We start from the raw sequence: 20,178 nt of genomic DNA on the forward strand, positions 1-20,178 counted from the left end.
GTTACTTCCGATTCAACCTACTTGGGCCGACGAAGATGATGTGATGACCCTCAGCGCCTGCGTAAGCTGGCCCCTGCTTTGGCTGAAGAGCCAGATTCGTTTTGGGGGCGGGGGACACCACCCCACAGACAACACCGCCAGTCATGCCGGTGCCAAGCCATGGCAAGACCGCCGCAACGCTACCGGACATGTCGGACATCCCTATGGCACAGGATCTGGACATGCATATGGCACAGGATCTAGACAATGACGACAACGACGATGGTACATTTACCAACGTCGATAAGTACTTTGCCGAACATGGGTACGGTGACGAATTCTTCGGGCCTCCTTCTCAAGAACCCAACCCTGAAAAAGACGATCACGATCTAGCTGGTACCACAGTGAAACCCAATTGCAACAAGCGTTGTCTGGCGTTCAGTTCTCAGGAGACGCCTCCAGCTGCCGCCTTCACCGTGCCTCAGATAGCCGAGGTGCAAAATATTATCAGCCCCAACACGCTCAAGAAGGCGGTCTCTGAGCAGAACTCGATCTCATTACAATAGATGAAGAAGAAGGGACGGAAACGAAAGAATAACAAGAGCGGTGCGAGCCAGCCGACACCGAGTACGATCCGTGCTCAGGACGGGCCACCTTCACCTAACGATATCTCAAGGAGGGTGCATGTGGCGGGTAGGGCGATGCTACCGACTAATCTGCTCAATGCTGCAACCGGTACTATGCGGAGTCTGCATGACAGTGTTCTTTCTTTGGAGAAGCAGCGTCTCTCCCAGAATAATGTGGCATACCCGGTTTTCGTGGCCAAGGTGCCAGAGGGCAAGGGCTTTGTGGATAGCGCCATCGAGGGTACGATCGTCCTGCGGTTTGATGACATCTTCGCTATGTTTAACCTTCATCCGCTGCACTACACCTTCGTTCGGCTGTTTTCGCTGAGTATGGAGATGCGGATCATTAGAGACAAGACCCCGGACATCGTGATAGTCGACCCCTTCTACATACGTGCCAAGATCTTGGGCAGCGCTGGGGACTGGCAAGTCGCGAGTTCACACCTCGAAGGCGTCATTCTGGCAAACCCAGATAAGGATAACTTCCTCATGCCTTACTTTCCCGAGTAATTCATCCCCTCACCGCCCCGTAACATATGATTTTTTAGATTTCGATCGTTCTTTTTTTTCTAACATTTCGTGTTTTGTGCAGTGACACACATTGCACACTCATCCTCTTAAGCCCGAAATATTCCTTGGCCATGTATTTCGACCCGGACCGTGAGTCGAAGATAGATTACACAAATATCAAGAAATTTCTTGATGATGCTCTCCTTGGCTATGCCAGATCTGGAGGTACCTTCAAGAGGCCACTTCATAGGTATGGCAAGCACGTGTTCACCCACAATACGACATTCCCCTGCGTCAAGAAGCCGCCTGGCGGTCAGAAGGATGCCTACTACGCCCTCCATCACATGCGGGCGATCGTACAGGACCATAATCACCTTCTACTACCAGATAATCTCAAAGATTGGGCCACACACTTGTCAACAATCCAGGACGGGAACATCAGACAAGAATTCTTTCGCATCCAGTCGGAGTTTGCGGAAATCATCGATCAAGATGTCCTTCGTACCTCGGAGCAGTTCTACCTCAGATCTCAACCGTCCAACAGTGAGAAAGAAACAACGCTACAAATGCAGGCTGACAACGCCCCGCGATTTCATGACCATCACGAAAGATGGCGGCTTCATCCACGCTCCGGTCCCCTGAGTCGAGTCGAAAGTAGTCATGCTATCTGAAATGTCGATTGGCTCATGTTGTAATATTAAACTTTAATGAACTTATATGTCTCTTTGGTTTGGACAGTCGTCCAACTTATATGTAATCGATGCTATTTATTAGTAGGACCATGAATCGTGCTATTAATGTGTTGCTTTTCTCTTCCGGTCCTTTTATTGCATACTTATATATTGCTTATGTATTGTCTGTGAATTGTTACTAACGTTTTGTTTGGCTAGTGCATAGAGATGTCGTCGTATGTCGTGTACAAGGGTAAGGTTCCCGGAGTCTACGATGACTGGGAGGAGTGTCGGAGACAGGTTCACCGTTTCAGTGGTAACAGTTACAAAGGGTACACCACTAGGGCGGAGGCGGAAGTTAGATACGCGCGCTATCTAGCGGGAGAGAGGAGGGAGCGTTGGAGGAACCGGATGAAGACCAGTTTCATCGCGATTATGCTCATCGTGATGACCGCAGATCTCTTCTATGTGATGGTAGTTTAGATGATCGATATCGACTTGTAATGTGGAGACAAACTCGCTACTCGCGGTTTTGAGACTTGTAATGTTCTTACTTTGTTCGGTATTTTAAATTCGGAGAGTAATATAATGAATTACATTCGGAGACTAATCTTCTATTGTATTCGATAAATCTGATGTTTATATGTTGTGCTCTCTATATTATGTGCAGTAACATGTTTTGCAACCTGTGCAAATATCAGAAAAGAAAAAAATACCTAATATTCATACTAGTGGCGCACCACTCAGCACACTAATGGCACACTGCAAAAAGGACTCTAATGGCGCATCATCCACTAGTGCGCCATTAGTATGCCAAAGCACATGGGTAAATATGGCCCCCTGGGAGGCATACTAATGGCGCACCATAGGCTATACTAATGGTGCACTGCTGGTGCACTATTAGTATACCAGATACTAATGGCGCACCAGTGGTGCGCCATTAGTAAAAAATTCTAATGGCGTGGTGTAGGCAAAACATGTGCGCCACTAGTAGGCCTTTTCCTAGTAGTGCCTGTTGTGATTGACCCATGCGGGAGTAATCTCATGTGTAAAAACTAAAGATATCTCGAGAAAGAGGAGAGATAAGGTGAGGAGGAGTGGAGCATGGTGGTGATTGGTGGTCGGACTGAGCGGAGGCATGGGGACGGACGACACTGGCAGCGAACACCATGCCAGATTATTTCAGAGGCTTCCTTTTTTAATTGCTCAACAATGAGATTGCGGGAGATAAGAGTGAACGAGGGAATGCCTTATCTGCAAATGTGAAGAGAGGTGCGGGTATCTTTCCGCAAAATTACCATAGTTTGCTTTCTATCCGTCAGATATAGATCGGACGGTCTATATTGCAAGATGGCAGGCACACCATCATCATCAACTCGTTTTTTTATAAGAGTAGAGAAAGAGAAAGGGTACATGAGACCCTGCACCGTTTACACTTACATCGTATTACAACTTTGTTTTTTTTAACGGAGGCAAAAGATTTGCCTCATATATTAAATATGGAGAGAAAAGTTTGTTACAACACACACCCAGAATACGGCATGACAATTATTCTCACAAGAAAAAAGACCCTAACTTATTTGGCCCGGCGGTGATCCAAAGGTTACGCCTCGTCGACGATGGTGTTGAGTAGAGTTGGCGGAGGCGTGCTCTTATGCCGGAACACTCTTGCGTTTCTCTCATTCCAAATGACTCACGACACAAGCATGGTGATCGAGGCCTAGCAGGAACACATTAAGCATACAACAAATGACCCATCTGGTGCCTCCATTGCCATCGCTACTTGGTACCAGGCTTGTTGGGCCAGCACGCAGTTGAACAATATGTGCATATCATTTAGATTTGAGATTTCCTAAGCTGGGACAACCTAGACAATTGACAATATAACAGTTGAAAAATAAACTTAAAGAAAGAAGAAAGATAATTATCGCGAAAAAAGCATAGTATGCGTCACAGAATCTCTTATTGGGAAAGCTAATCAGTAATTAGAAAATTGGCATGCTTTCCATTGATAAAAAGGAAGCAAATGATTTTTTTGGGGGTCTTTTTATTTTGGGACGAGTTGTTTGTTTTTTGTCTCAGATTTTTACCTTTCCATTCGAGAACTGAAACTTGTCACGTATATATGCCTAGCAATCACCGAGCATAAATGGAGCCGATTCTTGTTTTTTTTTTTTTGACGGATGGAGCCGATTCTTGTTAGCGTGCATCAAGGAGAAGAATTGTCTCTCCATCCCGAAAGCAAGCGATGGACGCGACGAGGGACACAACGCAGTCCTGCTCCGGCGGCCAGGCGGCGCTCGCTGCCAGCCTCGCGAGTCGCCTCGCCGACGATAACGCGGACAGCAACCTGGTGCTCTCGCCGCTGTCCATCTACGCGGCGCTCGCGCTCCTGGCCGCCGGCGCGCGGGGCGCCACCCTTGACGAGATCCTGGGCGTCCTCGGCGCGCCGTCTCGCGCCGCGCTCGACGAGTTCCTCTCCCGCGTGGCGGAGGACGCGCTCAAAGACCACTCCGAGTCCGGCGGGCCGCGCGTCGCGTTTGCGTATGGCGTGTGGACCGACCTCGCGTGCCCGCTGAAGCCAGCCTACCGCCACGCCGCCGTGAGCACGTACAAGGCCGATGCCAGCACTGTCGACTTCCGCAACAATCCCGAGGCGGCACGGAGTCAGATCAACGCGTGGGTCGCGCAGGTCACGAGTAACCTGATCCGCTCCGTCCTTCGCCCGGGATCCATAACGCCGCTCACCCGCGTCGTGCTCGGCAACGCCATTTACTTCAAGGGCAAGTGGGAGAAGCCCTTCGACAAGGAGGACACCGCCAACAAACCCTTCCACCGGCTCGACGGCCGCACCGTCGACGTGCCCTTCATGAAGAGCTGGAGTTCCCAGTACATCGCCGTGCACGATGGGTTCAAGGTGCTCAAACTCCGGTACCGAATGGCTCAAGCGCAAGGTAATCCGTTTGTCCATTCACAGTCTTGATCCTTTCATTCGCGGGTAACACTCATGCATTACATCTTGCTAACCTGTTGACAGGGTGGCGTGCCGATCGGTACAAGCGGACGCAGTTTTCTATGTGTATCTTCCTTCCAGATGCCTTCGACGGCTTGCAGAGCCTGGTCGACGCGATAGCATCTCAACCTGGCTTCCTGCACAAGCACCTGCCCAAGGAGAAGATCGACGTTAGGAAGTTCCGGGTGCCCAAGTTCAAGCTGTCCTTCCACAACAGCCTCGTCACCGTTCTCAAGAAGCTGGGGCTTCAGTTGCCGTTCAGCGACCAAGCCGACCTGTCCGACATGGTCGAAAGTGATGAACCCGGCTTGCCATTTGTCCTGAGTGACGTTATCCACAAGGCGGTCATCGAGGTAAACGAGGAAGGCACCGAAGCTGCAGCCTCCACATTGATGCATATTGGAGCTGGATGTTGTGCAATGCCGCCATCCCCACCTCCTCCGGTGGATTTCGTAGCTGACCATCCGTTTGCGTACTTTATAGTGGAGGAGGCGACTGGCATAGTTGTCTTTGCGGGACACGTCGTCGACCCTTCTAACAAGGACTAGGTCATCTCATGCTCATGATTTTGCTTTGTTTTTTTGTTTTTGCAACTGATAATTTTGTTTTGATTTGGATTTGGATCCCAGTTGGCATAATAATAATGATGTGGTTTCATGTTATTTTTTTCTATGTGATGATGTGAATGTACTTTGGGCCTTTTGTTTTTTCATTTGATTTCAATTGAGGAATTGTGTGCATGACATTCATTCAAGGAATTTTGAAGCGTTTAATTCCACTATGTTACATAGTTGTTTTCCGTATAATATGTGGACATAGCAAGTAGAAGAAAAACATTGAAACGACAACAATTGTCCCTCTATTATTTCCTACATGGGCTAACCCCTTTCCGTAATCACTTTGGTGTGTCCTTGGAGTTGGAGAATTCTAATGCACGAAGTATAAAAACGAATTCTGCGCAACGAAAACTAATTCTTTAGTAGCACGAGAACATTCTAATAATGTCCTTTTGGAGCGGCTTTCTGCATAGCAAATTCGTCTTTTTGTTTTTTAGACCTTCTACTTAGGCTGGGAATTTGTCAAACTAGTCGGTTTCTGGTTTTAAGTACGTACGCTTCCACGTCAATTCTGTCTCACCCCCATTAACTAATTTTTGTGCGAAAATCTCATTAGCTATTTCCTCTTATTCCTACATGAATGTCGTATTCACACAAAGAAAATATAGTTAATGTTTCATACGACTGACTGACCTAAGTTAACCTCTCCAAGCTTGTGAGAGTATTATCGCCACTAACCTACCACGAACGCTATGACCATAATCCACTAGTAAATATGTAATCCAACAATTCTTAGCTCCAAGCCGAGTTTCCAGCCAATATCTTCAATAAGGAAAGATGAGTAAATAGTATAAAACTACTACTTTACAGGTTAGGGTTTCAAAAAACTACCAATTTTTTTTTCCGCATCGACATCGAGCCGCCTGCTGCCGGCGCCCTCGTCCACACACCCGGGAGAGCACGCTGGAGCTTGGGGCACCAGGAGGTAGAGGCTGAGCTCCCTCGCCAGCCCCTCCCGCGGCTCACAAGGAGGGCTCCGCCCGACGCCGGAGCGCCTCCACCCTCGACCTAGCCGGCTCCTCCCGTTCTAGAACGAGGGAGGATGGAGGGGAGAGGCCAGCGGTCAGCGACCTGCTTCCGGCAAGCTTCGATGCAGGGGCGCAACAGTTGATGCCGCTCGATTTCGTCGGGTCGAGGCAGGCGGTCGGCGGCGCTGGTATCCCGGCGAGGGGAGGAACGACGGGGAGGCGCGGGGTGAAGGCCAGAGCAGATCTGGCGACTCCCACACGCGGCAGCGCGTCGCAGGCTGACGACGGGCGACTGCATTGGGAGGGTGGATCCTCTCTGCCTCCCGATCTGTTTGAAGGAAGAAGACAGGAATAGGGATTTTGTTTTTTTGTATTGGGGATTTTTATGAGGCTAACACATGGGTCCCATTTGTCATAACGTGCAACTTAACGGTCCACTCTATCAGTTTTCTTACATGCGGGCCCCAATTGTCATAATGACGTTCAATTGTAAAGCACCGAACGTTTTGTGTTTTTTGAAACAGCCGACCCCTGACTTGGTAGTTATCAGCGAAAAAAATGATTTTGATAGTTTTCTGGAACCCTAACATGTAAAGTAGTAGCTTTATGCAATTTACTCAAGGAAAATGCATGCACGTAGACAATGGGTGAGATCACTATTTTCACCCCGAGAATCTGCATACATGTTGTCGAAACCATCACTACCAACGTCTTTGTTGGGTGGCGCCTTCTTCCTAATTCATGCGCCGTGCGCTGAATGAGTTCAAGGCCCACTTGAACCATTGGAGAAAGAATTGTAAATATGCGCCGAATGAGTTCAAGGCATCCCTACATCATGCTCCAGTTGCACCACCTTTGGTCCCCGTTGTCGGAAAAGGGAAGGACCTACCGCTTCACTCTCCTTGTCCATGTAGAGATGCATACGTTGACCGACCGCTGAGCCGAGAGATCGACTACTGTCGTCGCTGGCCCCGGAACTATTTGAGTATGACGCACCACCGGGCACCGGCTGAGGAGCATCATCACAGATCACTCCCCATCTGGGCGGCCTATCGGGAAACGATCCCATGTTGAGTACCACGTGGACGCGCGCCTCGTCCGCGTCGGTACCACGTGGCAGGCGGCCACCTACCTCCCACCCGCCCACATCAATGCGCATGGGCGGGCGGCCCCACCTATCATCCGCACATCGAAAGGTCAGCGTCCTTCTTTAAGTGGAAACCGTGGATCGGTCGTCGTCCACACTGCCCCACGCCACCTCGCGGCCTCCTCAAAACCCAACAACCCCAGTCCCAAACCCTAGCCAAGAACTCGCCGGCCGGCCGCCCACAGCCATGGGGCTCTGGAACTACGGCCGCAAAGGCAAGCACAACCGCGAGGCTCACTCCTCGTCGGGGCATCACCGCGGCTCGGTGAAGAAGGAGGAGCCGGCCTCGCCATCGCCACCACGCCGGGCCCCCTCGCCGCCCGCGTTCTCCATCGCCCCTGCGTCCGCCGGCGAGCGCGACCGGCACTACATCCGCGCGTCGGTGCGCCGCCATTATTGGGAGACGAGGACGCCGTTCCTCTAGAGCGACGCCCACCTTCCCAACAACTGGCACCTGTCGGCCGACCGCGTGCCGATCCCGTCGGTCCCGGTGACCGACTGTGCGCGCCGCGAGGAGATCGGGGCTGCCGCCTCCTCCCGGACGACCTCTACTACGACGAGAGGTACGCCCCCGACTCGCCATTGTGGGACACTTGGTTCCGCGATGAGCACGACACGCGGTGGGCGTCCTTCTTCGCCGGCACGTCGACGGGGCCACGACGGCCACGCCCAGAGCGCCGAGCGGCTGCTCCCCAGGAGCGCGGGCTTAGGCGGGTGCGCGGCTGAAAGGATCGAGATGGACCTAGAGGGGGGGTGGATAGGTACAATTACAAATTTTAATTATTACTTGGCAATTTTTAGGCAATAATGCGGAATATGAAGATGAGCCTAACAATTGCACGTGAGCACAAAGTACTAAGCAAATAACACAAACACGTAAGTAGGCAAGCACAATATAATGTACGCAAGTGTAAAGAGACAAGTAACCACAAGTAGAGAGTTAAGGTTAGGAATAACCGTAACTCCGGGAGACGAGGATGTAAGCCGATGTTCACTCCCTTGGAGGGGAGCTAGTCACCGTTAGAGGGATGGATGTTACCACGAAGGCACACCAACGCCACGAAGGCTCACCCTATTCTCCCTTTGAGATAACACCACGGAGGCGTTTCTCAACCACTAGTGGTAGACCTTGGGGTGGTCTCCAAACCCTCACAAACTTTTCCGAGGGTAATCACAAAGTTCGATTCCTCTTCGGATGACTCCTACCGCCTAGGAGTCTCCAACCTCCAAGAGTAACAAGAACGATGGGGAAATGCTCAAAACTTGCTCAAGTCACGAATTCCTTTGGTGCAAAGAAGGGGAAGAAGTGGATCTATCACTTGATTGGAGAACTTCTCTCAAAATGCTCCTAGAACACTTGGAATCTAGGATTTAGTGTGGATGAATGAGAGAGAGAGTTAGGAGAGTTATTGTGAGGCTCAAAGTGAATGGTCAACCCTATCCCGTGGAAGGGAAGGGTATATATATAGGAGGTGGGAAAAAGTGGCCGTTTGGGGTACAGGATGGCCGGACGTCCGGAGGCCCAAATGGGTCTGGACGTCCGACAGTCATCGGACGACCGGCCGCTGTGAAAAGTGTGACCCACAATCCAGTGTACAGGATACGGACGTCCGAGTGGAGCCGGACATCCGTAAGAATGCTTCTGATGTGAAAGTGTCGGACGTCCGGAGGGTTCCGGTCATCCGTAAAAATGTTTCTGTTGTGGAAGTGTCGGACGTCCGGAAGTGTCCGGACGTCCGGACAATCAGGAAGGACCGGACGTCCGTAGAACACCGGACGTCCGAAGGCAAGGTATATAGAAGCAACTTTTGAGCAAGTTTTTCACAGATCCATCGATCCCCTCTTAATAGTGCGGGATCCATATACTCAAGAACAAACCATAAATGAAGTCAACATCTTGTATCTCCATTCTTGAGTTATATGCTTTTGTCCCTAGTCATGATCCATGCACACGGTCTTTGGAACATAATCCTGAGATATACTTGATAAACATGATTAGTCCCGAGCATATGTGTTGTCATCAACATCAAAATATGATTAAGGGCATGATTGCACTTTCAATCTCCCCCTTTTTGGTAGTTGATGACAACTCACATGCATACTCATAATAGTAATCTGAAGTATTTGTTGTGGAGCTCAATAACCATAATAAAAATAAGTAGCGAGCGAGCTCCCCCTCAACGTGATACCACAGATACTACTAAAAACAAAAATGATGAGGGCTCCCCCTCAAACTGATGCCACGATAATCAAGAGTTACACTTCATATAGATTCACCAAATCTCAGATTTAACAAACTCATAACCAACAAACTCATAACATACTTCAACAACTCATAACATAGTTCAACAAACTACTCATAACATAGGTTCGATTACATAATGAGCTAGAGTAATGCATATGGAGCCTACTCCCCCTTTGGCATCAAGTATCCAAAGAAGAGAACTAGGGGGAATGGCATGACATCATTAAAGATCATCCTCATCATCATCATCATGAACACCACTGCCACCAGCCTCGTCGAAGAAATCAGCCCACTCAGGACCGGAGGGAAAACCAAAATCAGAAGGGGGATCTGCAGGAAGACGCTCAACGTCACTCACATCATATACGCCTGAGTCTCTCATACGAGTCTTCAGAGCGTTCTTGGAAGTGACCATTGGAGTGACCACATCGTGGTGTTGGGAGCAATGGTAGGTGAACATCTTCATCATGGCTGAATGAGCCTTCCCAAGAAAACGAGCAATGCGCCCAAAGGGGGCATCACTGGAAGGAGGATGGGTAGCGTGAGAAGGAAAACTAGCAGCGGTGCGACTAGCAGTAGCGGGAGGAGGAGGAACATGGTCAGCCGCCATGTGAGGTGGGATGACCCATCTCTCATGTATATGAGTACGTGCAATGGGAAAGGGAGCTACACTCTCGATAAATGCCTGAATAAAAGGTGCATGAGGAAAAGCCCGCTTGTGCTGGAAGCTAGCAAGGCGGATCTCAGTCCATAGAAAGTGTGGAACATTTATCTTCCCTTTAGGAGATGTGAAGAGGCGATGCATGAGATCAATGCAGTAGCTGCTGCAGGAGCCCTTGCCACCCATCTTGGGATAAATTGTGCGGATGACACACTGATAAATGATGTTGAATGGAAAACGCCAAATGGAGACTTGATTTAGACCCTTTTGTTTTTCAGTGCTAGACAAAGATGATATGGGTCTAAGGAGATCCGCACAGACCGCAATGCCTTTGGGCTTATGGTTGGGGTCATCCTTGTGGACTTTGAACCCAGTGTCGGGAAATCCAAGTGCGGTGACAAACTCAGCATAAGATGCTGTGAGTGCAGTGTCGAAGGTCATCCATGTGACAGTGTTATCAGGAGCAAAGTAACATGTGGCATAAAACTGATGGATGGCAGCGTGGTTAAAATCGTGTTGAAAGGCGAATGGGGCAGCAAGATTTGACGACTCAATGAGCTCAATGGCTCCCAGATATTTCTCCGGATGAGTGCGAATGTGCTCAAGATCAATGCAAACATGAAGTGACAAGCCTTTAGGGATGACAATTGTGGTGAAGATGTCGGCTTGGACATTTGTGCAAAAGCGACTATCCTGAGAATCCCTAACAACAGTAAATTGATCTACATCACGACACAATTTAAAATATGAAGATTTGGGGACCTCGTTGAAACGCTTAACATGATGGCCTAGTGATAGGGGAGGCTCAATGGAGATGTGACGGGCATCACCGTGGGGTTGCACCGGAGGAGGAGGAGGTTGAAAGGTTGGACGACGAGTGCCGGGCTTGGGGGCAACGATGCGGACGCCAATCATCGGGGACGGATCCACCTCTTCAAGCTCATCCTCAAAATCTGACCCCTCCGAAGAGGAATCACTGGACGAGCTGGGAGGACGAGCGGCACGTTTCCGAGGGCGATCTTCCTCCTGGGAGTCGTCGGAGCCACCACAACGAGACGGACGAGCCGGCCCTCCGGCGACTTGCTTGCGTGCGGAGTGCTTGGACCGAGGCATCGTGACCTTGCGAGGAAGAGCACGGAGGAGCCGAGCGACGTGCTGGAGTAGGGGGTCGATGAACTGGACGGGGAGAGAAACTCCGAGCAGAGCAGGCTGGACGGGCCGGACGGCGAGTCGCAGATCCGCGGCGGGGAGAAACCCCGCGAGGGATACGGCGGCAGGCGGCTGCACGGAGTGGACGCACGGCAGGAGCGGCGGCGGCGGCGGCGCAAGTGGAGATGGATGTGGTTAGTTGACCGAACCCTACGGTGCAGTATATATAGACCCCAGTAAAAACGTACGGACGTCCGGAGCCTACGGACGACTGGAGTCATATATGCGTCCGGACGTCCGGGAACGGACGGACGACCGGAATCTGGACCATCAGCAAATAGAGGATTACAGAGATGATTCGACGGACGTCCGACGGCTTCGGACGACCGGGCAGATTGTAACAGAAAGGTTTTTACGGACGTCCGGAGTCTTCCGGACGTCCGGAGCTTCATCGTCTAGGCCAACTTAAGGGAACCAGAGTGAATTTTACGGACGTCCGGAGAGGCCGGACGACCGGTCGAAGATAATCAGAGCAGAATATACGGACGTCCGGATGCTTACGAACGTCCATCAGTGAAATACCACACGAACGTCCGGGACCTACGGACGTCCGACGCCAGAAGTTTGGACAGGAAGCAAGAATGCAGGTGCTGTTCATGATGAGGAGAAAATCATTTTCTTTTTTTTCACAGTAAAACTTATTTATGTAGTAACTCATATCCTACCTTACTCAATCATAGCCATAGACTACAAGTGGTGGCTAATGCCACAATGTCTGAGTAGACATGACATGACACATAAAGACTTGAACTTTAAGTGCATAGTCACTACTCCATCATGTTAAAGCACCATAGGTCTAGACCCATGGATACTTTGAGAGTGTTGGTTCTTTTTATGCATAGAGTAGGGCGAGAACATTCATGAATTGAATGTCTCCCCCTAAGTATATGCCTACATCATGACAAGACATTAGATTCATGCATGACTGGGTACTAGATTTCACATAATGTTGTCAAGCTCCAGGATACCAAGTTCACGCCTAAGTCGACAGAACCTTGCTTCATCTAGGGGTTTGGTGAAGATATCTGCTAGTTGAAAATCTGTACCAATGTGATCAATGTGAATATCACCCTTTTCAACATGATCTCTCAAGAAATGATACCTAATATCAATGTGTTTGGTGCGGAGATGATCTTTGGGGTTCTCAGCAATATTGATGGCACTTTCATTATCACACAGAAGAGGCACATTTCTATAGGTGATACCGTAATCCTTCAAAGTTTGCCTCATCCATAACAACTGAGTTGCACAACTAGCGGCAGCAATGTATTCAGCTTCTGCGGTAGAGAGAGCAATACAATTTTGTTTCTTCGAGGACCAACTCACCAAGGATCGTCCAAGAAACTGACATGCACCGGATGTGGACTTACGATCCACTTTGTCTCCAGCCCAATCCGCATCCGTGTACCCAATGAGATCAAACTTGGCATCCTTGGGGTACCAGAGGCCCAACTTTGGGGTGTGAACAAGGTATCTAAGAATATGCTTAACCGTCTTATGATGACTTTCCTTAGGGAAAGCTTGAAATCTAGCACACATGCATACACTGAACATGATGTCTGGTCTAGATGCACAAAGATAAAGCAATGAACCAATCATAGAGCGGTAAGTAGATGGGTCGAAAGGAGTACCATTTGTGTCTTCAGTGAGAGTGATTTTGGTTGGCATGGGTGTCTTGCATGGACTAGCGTTAGACATACCAAACTTTTCTAGAATATCCTTGAGGTACTTTGCTTGAGATAAGAAAATTCCTTCTTGAAATTGTTGAATTTGAAATCCGAGAAAGAACTTCAAATCCGTATTGAGTGACATTTCAAAATTCTTGGTCATTGAATCCGCAAACTTCTTGCACAAATGAATGTTAGGAGAACCAAAAATGATGTCATCTACATAGATTTGGCATAGAATCAAATCACCCTTGTCCCTCTTAGTAAAAAGAGTGGGATCGATCACCCCTCTCACAAAACCATCATCGAGTAAAAACTTCTTCAAATGATCATACCAAGCACGAGGTGCTTGTTTGAGGCCATACAAAGCCTTATGAAGTTTATACACATAGTCTTTGTGAAAGGGGTCAACGAACCCGGGTGATTGTGACACATATACTTCTTCTTATAGAGGACCGTTAAGGAAAGCACTCTTCACATCCATTTGATGTAATGTAAAGCCATTGAAAGCGGCATAAGCAAGTAAAATGCGAATGGATTCAAGACGGGCAACAGGGGCAAAGGTCTCACCAAAGTCCAAACCTTCAACCTGTGAGTACCCTTGTGCCACTAACCTTGCCTTGTTTCGGATGATGACACCATTTTCATCTTGCTTGTTCTTGAAAATCCATTTTGTTCCAATGACGTTGTGCTCGGTGGACGCCCTCTTGACTAGTGACCACACTTGGTTGCGTTCAAAACTGTTCAACTCTTCTTGCATAGCAATAAGCCAATCGTTGTCCATCAATGCCTCTTGTACCTTGAGTGGTTCAATACTGGACACAAACGAGAAGTGAGCACAAAAGTTTGTCAAATGTTTACGAGTGACTCTACCTTTCGAGATGCCGGTGAGGATTTTGTCAACATCAACACGACCGGCCACTCGGGGCATGATGGAGGTGAGGGTTTCACGAGGTTCAACTTCATGTCCATCATCCACATCTTCAACATATGGATCATTCACGTGTGGAGGAAGATCTTCTTGTTCATGTTGCATTGGTTGAGGTTCGTCATCCATGATTGGACTTTCTTGTTCTTGCTCTTGATGATGATCTTGTTCTTGATGGTTATCATTAAGTGAGACTTGATCAACCTCATCAACTTGGGCTAAGGGTATAGGTTGAACAATAGGAACTTGTGTTGGTATGGATGTTGAAGTAGTTTGATGATGCGTGAGACCTCCATCTTCTTCTTCATCATCATGAGGTTCTTGTTCCATAGGAAGAAGTACACCAACACCCATGTTCAAAATGTCTTGAGAAGAATCTTCTTCACCTACATCACTTAGATCAACTTGCTCCCCATGGGAGCCATTAAATTCATCAAACACCACGTCACAAGTTTCTACAACACATCCATTGGATTTGTTGTAGACTCTATAGGCATGAGAGTTTGATCCATAACCAACAAATATACCCTCAATAGTTTTGGATTGAAATTTTCCTAACCGTTCTCTTTTGTTGAGAATGAAACATTTGCACCCAAATACACGAAAGTACTTAACATTTGGCTTGTTTCCAGTTAGAAGCTCATATGGAGTCTTTTCCAATATAGTGTGGAGGAAGAGTCGGTTTGATGCATGGCATGCGGTATTGACAGCTTCAGCCCAAAAACTATGTGGTGATTTGTATTCATCCAACATGGACCTTGCCAATTCTACAAGTGTACGGTTCTTCCGTTCGGCTACACCATTTTGCTGAGGAGTGTATGGAGCTGAACATTGATGCTCAATCCCTTCATCACTAAGAAATTCTTCCAAGGTATAGTTCTTGAACTCAGACCCATTGTCACTCTTTATTGCTCGGATTTCTCTGTCAAACTTGCGTTGGGCTTGCTTGGCAAAATCAATGAAGGTGATCTTCGTTTCGTCCTTGGACTTGAGGAAGAACACCCAGGTATATCTTGAGTAATCATCAACAATGACAAGCCCATACTTTTTCCCACCAAGACTATCCCATGAAGGAGGCCCAAAAAGATCCACATGAAGGAGCTCCACAGGCCTTGAAGTAGATACTATGTTCTTGGGTGGGTGCTTTGATTGATGTTGCTTCCCGGCTATGCATGCACTACACACACGATCTTTCTCAAAAGAGACATTGGTTAGTCCAAGGATGTGATTTCCCTTTAAGAGATCTTGAAGATTTCTCATGCCGACATGGGCTAGCCGGCGATGCCATAGCCACCCCTTATCAGCCTTGGCCATTAGACAAGTTGCATGGAATGTGCTCTCTTTCGAGAAATCAACCGTGTAAAGGTTGCCATCCAACTCTCCAACAAAGGCCACTTCGAGAGTATCTCTCTTAAAGACTTTCACATCCGTTAGTCTAAAGAGTGTATCATAACCAACAGAAGCCAATTGGCAAACAGAAAGCAAGTGATATTTAAGGGATTGGACAAGCATAACATTTGCAAGAGACATGTCATTGGTGATAGCCACCTTGCCCAACCCGAGTACCTGTCCTTTTGAACCTCCACCAAACATAATGCTCATGAATGGTTGAATAGCTTCCATGAAATCATAGAGCAATTTGCTATATCCGGTCATATGACTTGTACATCCACTATCAATCACCCATTTCACTCCACCGGAGAAGCTTACCTACACACAATTAGGACTTGGTTAGAGGCACCCATTTTGCAATGGGACCTCTCAAGTTAGTTACAAGGGTCTTAGGGACCCAAATAGCATAGAAACGGAATGCATTTCGAGGACCAACAAATTTTGCAAAGACTTCTCCATCCTTAGTCTTCCGAAGTACATAGGAAGGAGGCATGAACTCTTTAGGCTTGTTGAGAGTGGGCATGCCCCTTGTGGCCTTCCCACTCACAACCTTACCTTTCTCCTTGTGCCCTTCTCTTACAGAAGTTTCGTTTAGAGGAGTTGTGCACTTTTGGGAGGACGTCTTCTTCTTACTTGTGCTAGGGTCAAACCCAAGTCCCTCTTTGGCAAACACCTCATTGTGTTGACTCAAAATCTCATCCAGATTCTTTTGCCCTTGAGCACATGTCATGAGACCTTTCTCAATTTGAGCCTTGAGAAAACGATTTTCCTCAAGAATATATGCTAGATCACTACTAGAGTTAGTAGCACAAGCATCAACATTTATAATAGGGGAAGAGTAAGCCTTGGCTAAAGTTTCAAGATAAGTAAGTTTGAGCGTCTCAAAACTCTTTATAAGAACGGTGAGCTCTCCTTCCTTAGTCTTGAGGGACACGGATAGAAGCTCACAATCCTTAGATAGAGAAGCATGAGACTTCACAAGCTTGCTTTTATCATTCATTAACTCTTCACAAGAGTCAATAGCCTTTTTCAAGGAGGCAAGATCATTAGTGTGAACATCAATGTTTGCACCAATTTTTAAGCATAGTTCATCATTTCGTGCTTCCTCATATTGGACTTTCCGCTCAAGGATTTCACACTTTTCCTTTTCCTCGGTGACGAGGGTTTCGAGTTCCTTGATGGTGATGGTGTGCTTACTCACCATCTCCATAAGCATACGAAACATAGTGAGTTTCTTTCCTTTGAGGGAGCACATGAACTTATTAAGTTTAGCAATCATAGGATCATCTAGATCATCATCCTGATAGCTATCCTCCGCATCAAGGTACTCATCACTAGGAGTAGAAGGAGTGAAAAGAGGAGGATTTGATCGTGGAGTTACCTTGACCTTGTCAGAAGAGCTTTGGTCCTCTCCTTCTTCAACCATGGCCTTTGCCATTAGTTACTTGTGAGCTTTGCCCTTGTAATCTTTCATGTAGTTGTAGGTGACCACGTCACCACTCTTGTTTACTAACCTCAACGTGTTTTGAGAGTCTTGAGCAACTCCGGCAACACCATTAACATCATCCGGATCAGATTCTTCTTGAGCAACCATTGCCATTCCATCTCTCCTCTTGAGCTTGGAGTTCAAAGGATTTGGCAACTTATTCTTGGGAAAGGTCTTGGGAAACCTTGGTTTATCTTCTCTCTTCTCATAAGGACACTCGTTGGAGAAGTGACTGGTTTCTTCACAGTTGTAGCATTTTCTCACTTTCTTCTTTTGAAATCTTCCCTTGAATTTTCCGGCGCTAAACTTCTTGACAAAAAGAGCCATGTCTTCATACGAAGGGCCCTCGTCGGAGTCAATCTCATTACCATCTTCATCCTCATCATCTTCTTCTTCTTCTTCACTTTGCTCATCTTCACATACTTGCTTGGCCTTCAATGCAAGATTGATTTTTGATGATGGGGAACCATGCATGGCAAGATGTTTTGTGGCATTGGCCTTTGACTCTTCAAATAGTTGGAAGGTGGATATGATGTCATTTGTAGTCATTTCCTTGAAGGTATGGTGTTGTCTTATGTCCCACACCATTTGATGATGATATGGAGCAAGAGCATGAAGCAACTTATCCACAAGAAACCTCTTAGTCATATTGAATCCATCTTGAGTCTTGTCACACTCACATGACTCAATATCTGCAGTGAGAGTCATGAGACGCTCAAGGAGTTGATTGGGGGTTTCACCTTTTTCCATACAAAAATTTGGCAATTGCCCTTTGGCAATTTAATATTGAGCACTCCGGAGGGTAGAAGTGCCAGTCCTGGATCGTATAATACTTTCCCATAGTTCCTTGGCACTTTTGATGTGTATGAACGGTCTCCTTTGCTTTTCATCCATACCTCTCCTTATACACATGATTGCCGTGTCATTGAGGTTCTTGTAATATATTTCTCTTGGTGTGGGGTTCTTTGGATCAACCACATGATAGCCATACTCTATAATCTCCAGCATCTCATCGTTTCCATGTCGAAGATGATCCTGCATAGCAACTTTCCAAAATGCAAAATCGGCAGTAGCAGTAAGTAAAGGAGGTTTGCCTTGAGGGTTATATCTTGGTTTCTCAACCTGAGGTCTTGCGTAAAGCCAAGGAACACTGGTGTGTTCATTGCTAGGAGGTTGTTGACCAAGTGATGAAGTAGGCACAGTTGGGCTCGAACTCACACCACTTGAGTGTGGTGCAAGCACCGCGGACAACGTGGCTAATCTCAGTTGGACCAAGGCCTCAAGAGAAGCATCATGCTCCTCTTTTTGCTTAGCAAGGGCCCGTTCTAGATCCTGAGACGTAAAGGACTTGACTTCAGAAGAAGCCTCGCCTTTATCCTTAGGATCTACAACCAGGGGAGTCCCATCTGGGTTCATCTCGCTCTAGGGCGGTTAAGCCACAAGAATAGAGCACGAGGCTCTGATACCAATTGAAAGGATCAAGATGGACCTAGAGGGGTGGGGGGTGAATAGTACAATTACAAATTTTAATTATTACTTGGCAATTTTTAGGCAATAATGCGGAATATGAAGATGAGCCTAACAATTGCACATGAGCACAAAGTACTAAGCAAATAACACAAACACCTAAGTAGGCAAGCACAATATAATGTACACAAGTGTAAAGAGACAAGTAACCACAAGTAGAGAGTTAAGGTTAGGAATAACGACAACTCCGGGAGACGAGGATGTAAGCCGATGTTCACTCCCTTGGAGGGGAGCTAGTCACCGTTAGAGGGATGGATGTTACCACGAAGGCACACCAACAACACGAAGGCTCACCCTATTCTCCCTTTGAGATAACACCACGGAGGCGTTTCTCAACCACTAGTGGTAGACCTTGGGGTGGTCTCCAAACCCTCACAAACTTTTCCGAGGGTAATCACAAAGTTCGATTCCTCTTCGGATGACTCCTACCGCCTAGGAGTCTCCAACCTCCAAGAGTAACAAGAACGATGGGGAAATGCTCAAAACTTGCTCAAGTCACGAATTCCTTTGGTGCAAAGAAGGGGAAGAAGTGGATCTATCACTTGATTGGAGAACTTCTCTCAAAATGCTCCTAGAACACTTGGAATCTAGGATTTAGTGTGGATGAATGAGAGAGAGAGTGAGGAGAGTTCTTGCGAGGCTCAAAGTGAATGGTCAACCCTATCCTGTGGAAGGGAAGGGTATATATATAGGAGGTGGGAAAAAGTGGCCGTTTGGGGTACAGGATGACCGGACGTCCGGAGATCGTCGGACGTTCGGAGGCCCAAATGGGTCCGGACGTCCGACAGTCATCGGACGACCGGCCGCTGTGAAAAGTGTGACCCACAATCCAGTGTACAGGATACAGACGCCCGAGTGGAGCCGGACATCCGTAAGAATGCTTCTGATGTGAAAGTGCCGGACGTCCGGAGGGTTCCGGTCATCCGTAAAAATGTTTCTGTTGTGGAAGTGTCGGACGTCCGGAAGTGTCCGGACATCCGGACAATCAGGAAGGACCGGACGTTCGTAGAACACCGGACGTCCGAAGGCAAGGTATATAGAAGCAACTTTTGAGCAAGTTTTTCATAGATCCATCTATCCCCTCTTAATAGTGTGGGATCCCTATACTCAAGAACAAACCATAAATGAAGTCAACATCTTGTATCTCCATTCTTGAATTATATGCTTTTGTCCCTAGTCATGATCCATGCACATGGTCTTTGGAACATAATCCTGAGATATACTTGATAAACATGATTAGTCCCGAGCATATGTGTTGTCATCAACATCAAAATATGATTAAGGGCATGATTGCACTTTCAGCGGCCTCACGCCCACGCCGTCGCCGTCGCCATCTCCATCGCCACCACCACCTCCTCGCATGACAGCGGAGGAGGAGGCCCGTCTCATGCAGGGTGTCATGGAGGACTCCATGAACACGCACGTCGAGCGGCAATGGGACGGCTTGGAGGAGGCCATGACACTCTCTGCCGCTGGCGACGTCGCCTTCCCGGAGCTGCAGATGCGGCCGTCATGGAGGAGAGGAGGAAGGA

The 20,178-nt window shown here is 47.8% G+C and overlaps 1 pseudogene; it reads left to right on the forward strand.

The window, feature by feature from the left end:
* The first annotated feature begins 4,034 nt into the window (after positions 1-4,034).
* Positions 4,035-5,347, forward strand: LOC119310226 (annotated as a pseudogene).
* Positions 5,348-20,178: the final 14,831 nt, after the last annotated feature.

The sequence above is a fragment of the Triticum dicoccoides genome, chromosome 5B (genome assembly GCF_002162155.2).
Source record: "Triticum dicoccoides isolate Atlit2015 ecotype Zavitan chromosome 5B, WEW_v2.0, whole genome shotgun sequence".
Taxonomy (NCBI): domain Eukaryota; kingdom Viridiplantae; phylum Streptophyta; class Magnoliopsida; order Poales; family Poaceae; genus Triticum; species Triticum dicoccoides.